This window comes from Stegodyphus dumicola, chromosome 1, assembly GCF_044657685.1.
Source record: "Stegodyphus dumicola isolate Sdum_Otavi_A_Nest chromosome 1, ASM4465768v1".
Taxonomy (NCBI): Eukaryota; Metazoa; Arthropoda; class Arachnida; order Araneae; family Eresidae; genus Stegodyphus; species Stegodyphus dumicola.
The window spans coordinates 266,258,804-266,264,803 of NC_140768.1; the positions used below are offsets into that span (position 1 = coordinate 266,258,804).

The 6,000-nt window shown below is 35.9% G+C and overlaps 1 protein-coding gene across 1 annotated transcript in view; it reads right to left on the minus strand.

The window, feature by feature from the left end:
- LOC118194552 (putative monocarboxylate transporter 5) overlaps positions 1–5,601 on the minus strand; it is a 50,575-nt gene extending 44,974 nt beyond the window's left edge. The window contains exon 1 of the mRNA XM_085806534.1: positions 5,475–5,601. The gene's annotated coding sequence lies outside the window, so the exon portion shown is untranslated. The remainder of the gene's footprint in view (positions 1–5,474) is intronic.
- Positions 5,602–6,000: the final 399 nt, after the last annotated feature.

Consider the following 6,000-nt stretch of genomic DNA (forward strand, 5'->3'; position numbering starts at 1 on the left):
TCCTAGGATATCAATCCACTTTTAAGTAATTAAAGTAGGTTTCCTTTATACTAACATAAATATTTAACTCAATGCTTGGTTTACTATTCAGTAACGTAAGAATAATTTAAGTAATATATAAGAGTATTCTATTAACAAGTGAATGTACGACTCGAAGCGTATCTGACACAGTTAAAAAATAATTTACATTTACATAATTAATTACTTAATTGATTCATTTGATCAGTCTTAAGCTTTAAATATTTTTAAACATTATTGTCTATAACTCAAAGAAATTAATGCTTACTTACAGGAGTCAATTTTATATCTCTCAGACATGTCTGGGTAAATTACATTTGTTAAAGTTTCATAAATTATGTCTTGAAAGGCAGTGAGATTATACGTTTCATTAAACAGTAGATTTCAGATTATAAGGATGTCCACCAACGATCGAAAATAATATCGCTGAACACTAGTAATGAAGGACCTCACGCGAGAAGAAAAGAATGTTATATTTGTGGAAACTATCAACACATCGCAAGAGATTGCCCAGACAAAAGAAGAAAGAACGAAACTGCAGTAAATAAGAAGGGAAAGGATGATTCCAAAACTAAAAATATTTCAAACAGAACATCAAAAGAAGAAGCCATCGTAGCTAGACTCATCCCATCTACGATACGAATTCATAGAACACATCGTTCAACCATTGCAAAAAGTAGATGTTTTTATTAACTATGAGAAAATCGAAGCTACCGTAGACTCTGGAAAACTGATAACGATCGTACATTCATCGCTCATTCCAAATTTAGAGGAGAGAGAAGGAAGTAAAATATTGCTAACACCTGCTTTCGGACAACCAATTGAAGCAAAAGTTTGCCGTGTACCTATTTCCCATAAAGATCATGGAAGCAATATATTTAATTTTGTGGACACATTAATTGCAGTGACTGATAAGCTAAATATGCCTTGCGTAATAACTAGAAATACCCGAACTGTTGATTAATCCTACGGCAGATGAATCAAGCGCAGAAAGAAATAATTACGGAGGTGAAAACTTACAAAGTTTATTCGCCAATACGCAGTCAAACGGCAGCGTCGAGTTCCCCCCCCCCCGCTAATGCCTTTGGAGGAGAAAAACGAGAAGAAGGCGAGTGTTTACGTAAACGCAGACGTGTCGTCTGCTGAACACCTACGCGAAGAGCAAGCTAACTGTCTCTCGCTGAGAGAAGCATGGAAGCTAGCTGTAGAAAAAAAGGAAATTATTTATTTATTGATCATCCTTTTCATCACCAAGAAAAAAATATTAGGACAGACTGTTTTTCAGTTAGTTCTTCCGCTTACTAGAAGAGCACAAGTGTTGGAATTAGCACATAGTTCCATTTTCGGTGCCCATCTTGGAATAACAACAACAACAAACTCTTATAACCGCTCCTGCTACTGAAAGCAACTGCGGTGTTTTGTAACTATTCTAATTGTTACAAAACGATTGTTAAAGTGTAACGATTGGAATCCACGTTTCTAACCACTCCGTTATCTCACTCCTGATTAGGCAGGAGGAGACAGGTGCTAACTACCAAAGTCGGCAAAAGCCAATAGGCTAAAACTGGGCAAAGCACGTCAACTAAGCAAAAGAGCTTAAAAAAAAAAAAAAAGCTGCCAAGCGGCTAATAGAGCAGGGGTGCCTTTCGGCTAAAAGGAAAGAAACAAAAAGCCAAAAATTAGTCTAAGAAGGGGAGAGTTATTACGGCTAAAAAGAAGGGGAACAGGCGAAATGAAGCAAAGCCTATCGACTAAGGAAAACAAAGGAGAGAGTACGTATTCGTATTTTTTTTTTTCCTGGATTAGCACAAGATGTCGAAACCTTTTGTAAAACGTGCAAAGATTGTCAGTTGAAGAGTCCAGAAAAGCGATCGGACAAGATTCCCATCACACCGGTCAGAAGGCCAGGATTACCTTTTGAAGCAGTTAACATCAACGCTATTGGAACCTATTGAACTTCCTTCTGCTAGGAAACATAAATACGTGTTATGCCTGGTAGATCAGCATTCCCGATGGCCAGAAGCCATTCCACTAAGAAGCTTGACAGCAAAAGCCACTTGCGACGCACCTTTGGAGATTTTCATGAGAACAGGAATCCCTAATACAATAACTAGTGACAACGGAAGTAACTTTGTTTAAAAATTAACTAAAGAATTCCAGAAAAGACTAGGTTCTCACCCTAGGTTCTCTACACCTGCTTACAGTGCTTCAAATGGATTAGTAGAAAGATGGAACAAGTCCCTCAAGCAAATGTTACATAATGTCATCAGGACTTATCCTTAGAATTGAGATAAGCACATCCCATACCTGCTCTTCGCATACAGGGAAGTACCAAACTGCACCACGGGAGTCTCAACATTTCAGCTTATGTATGAAAGACAACCAAGAGGTTCTTTAGCAGTACTGAAGTCTTCATAGTCAAGAGAAATACCTATACCACCTGATCTAAGTGAATCGGCAGTGGATTACTTATAGCATTTAAAAATAAGGTTAGAACGAGCCAATTTAACTGCAAGTGATAAACAACAAAAATATGCTGAGTACTTTAATCGGAGATCAATACCAAAAAATTTCAAAATCGGGGAACAAGTTTATTTACTCATCCAAGATTCAAATAGCAAACTCTATGCACTTTGGACTGGGCAGGAGAAATCGTGAATCATTGCTCACCTCATTCCTATAAAATAAAACTACCTGATGGAAAGATCAAACATGTTCATGCAAATAAAATTGGAAAATTTCAAGTTGGAATTGTTGTTGTTGGAATTTCCAAGTTGGAATTCCAACTGCATACTGCGTCAATGCAGTTGGAGTGACATTTGAAGATGAAGAATTTGGAGAAATTATAACTTTGCCAGGAAAAGATCTTTCGATCCCCATGGAAGATTTTAGAATAGATGCGAATCTGAATTTAGAAAATTTAAATCCGCAGCTAAAAAGAAAATTGATAGCTCTTATCAATAAACATCGAACACTATTCACCGGAAAACTGAAAATAGCTAACGTTGAAGCTCATAAAATTAGATTCATACCCAATATGGAGTAGAAGAAACTTTACATTTATAGGATTCCTGAAGCATTGAAAACGGCGGTCGATGAAGAAGTAGAAGAATTATTGAAATCGGGACTAATAGAAGAAAGTAGTGCAGAAATAGCTCATCCAGTAGTTTGTGTAAGCAAAAAAGATGCAAATATTAGATTGTGTCTAGATTATCGAGCATTGAATGCAGCGACGAAGCCAGATGACTTTCCTATGCAAAACCCCATTGATTTAATGTACAGTATAGGAAGAGCCAAAGTCATAACAACTTTGGATTTACTGAAAGTATATTGGGCAATTCCCATGGAGGAACAAAGTAAAGAGTACCACATCCTTCAAAACACATTGAGATCAATAACAATTTAAAGTGCTACCTTTTGGACTAAGGAACGCGGCAGCAACTTTTCAGAGAGTAGTGAATAAGGCGCTGAAAGAATTTCAACAATTTTCTAGAGCCTATATTGATGACATAGCTATATTTTCCATGGATTTCGACGCGCATCTCCAAGATCTGGATAAAGTTTTCACCAAACTAGAGTCACTTGGATTTACTATCAATTCGAAGAAATGTTCGTTTGCAAAACCTCAAATTAAATATTTAGGACACATTATTGGATCAGGAAAACATCAACCAGATCCCGAGAAAATAGAGGCAATCAAGAAACTGGAAACGCCGAAAACGAAAAAATATCTTAAAAGTCTGTTAGGATTATGTAATTATTATCGCCATTATATCCCAGGGTATGCAGAGATCGCCTACCCACTCACGGAACTCACGAAAAATAAACAACCGGAAATACTCGAATGGAAAGAAATTCATGAGTCAGCATTTCAACAACTGAAGGAACGATTAGCAATGTCAACGGAGTTGATCACCCCAACACTGCAGGATCCGTTTGTCATTCATTCTGATGCATCCCAAATCGGAATAGGTGCATGTTTATCACAGCGAAGAGAAGAGAAACAATTTCCCGTGTGCTACGCGAGCTAGAAATTATCGAAACCTCAACAAAGCTGGCCGTCTATAGAGCGTGAAGCTTATGCTACAGTATGGGCATTGAAGAAGCTCGAACCTTGGATATTCGGTTCATCGGTGAAAATTGTGACTGATCATAATCCTCTAGCCTTTATAGTGAGAAATGCTCCACAATCGTCCAAATTACAACGATGGGCCATAGCTTTGCAGAAATATAATCTCGAAATAGAACATTGCCCTGGAAAAAAACTGTCGAACGCAGATACATTATCCTGAATCCCCACCTGTGACCTTTGAACATTAATTTACTGTTCATGTTCACAAACATTTTATATAGTTAATGATTAGATAGTTTTTCTTTGCTTTTCTTAATAATTTTACAGTTTTGTGCAAATAAGATGTTTATGTAATTTGAAATAGATAGAAAAATTATTGGATAAGAAATATTCGAGGTAAGTGGTAAATTTAGATATTTTTCTCCCAAGGGTATAAAACATGTTAATTAAACAGAACGTTAAGAATATAATTATATATTTATGTAAGTAACCTGAATAGAGAAATTTTGATAATGTTTTATTGATAATTTTCATATGTAAAAGTTAGAAGCTAAATAATTTTACTGTCATCATTGGAATAATAATACTAAGGTATATTTTAGGTATATTTTAACAGGTTTATAAAAGAAAAATATCAACTTGGTTTCTTTGCGTTAAAAATTGAGAAATTGTTACAATAATAATAATATTTGGAACCCAGTGGGGTGAAGTTACCAAAATGGGTTATCTATGTTTATGTTTATGTAGTAAATTAATGTGTAATTGTAGGTATTACATTGCAAATGTCTATAGTAGTTGAGATCTAAATATTAGTGTAGAATGTTTAAATGTAAATGTAGTTTTTTTTTTTTTTTTTTTTCTTTTCTCATTGATCGCAAATAGTTGCTAGATTTTAGTTTCCAGATTGATGATTGATTTGTAAACAGTATCAACAACAATCTTACGACGGGGGTGTAGTATCTGGCGACTGTTTGGCGATCAACAGAGCGTGCTTGGCGCGTGTAGCTCTTCTCCAAGAAGGGTTAATGTATTTTATGGGAGTTGCATGTTATCCTCAGAAGAGGAAGGTTATAGGTTTTACTATGCTGTGGGAGCGACGTACTGCTCTGAGTTTACTATTATCCTTTGAACCATATTTTTAATAAATGTTTGTTTCGTCTTGTTAAATGGTGCCTTATTGAATCACGAAGCCACTACATCTATAAAATCAATAATTTCACGTTCTCGATCAGTTTTGTGAAGCTCATGATTTCTTATCTGAAGAGAAGAACTTTTCAACTTCGAGTTGGAGATGCTCTGTCACAGAAGAAAGTAATATGATACGAGGTCCCGCAAGGCTCAGTTATCGTACCAAAGCTTTTAAATATTTTTATAAATGACTTACCTAATCCATTGGTCTAAAATACTAAAATATGCAGATGACACAGTGATTTTGTCGCAATTAGGAAGCCCGCAGTTAGCTCTAAACAATATCCAACTCTACGTGAACGTTGTCGCCGCCTGGTGTCAGCTCTGGAAGATAAAAATTAATACCTCAAAATGCAATATTGTTCACTTTCGTCGTTACAGGAAAAATGAAAGAACAAATAGTGACATAAAAATTGGAAATGATATCATCCCAGTCTCTTCGTCTGCTAAATATCTCGGAGTGATTCTAGATGAACGACTTAGCTTTAAAGACCATGTAATTAACCGAGTTAAAAATAAAAATAAATAAATAGAGCTTACATGTCCCTCTATAATCTCACAGGACGGAAATCTAAACGTAGCCTTAAAAATTAAACGTACTCTGTATTTAGCACTTATTAGACGAATTTTGCTTTATGCAGCCCCGGCCTGGGCCACGGCGTTAAAGACTGAACGAAGGAAAATTAACCTCCTGCAAAATGAAATACTAAGAGCGATGTTTA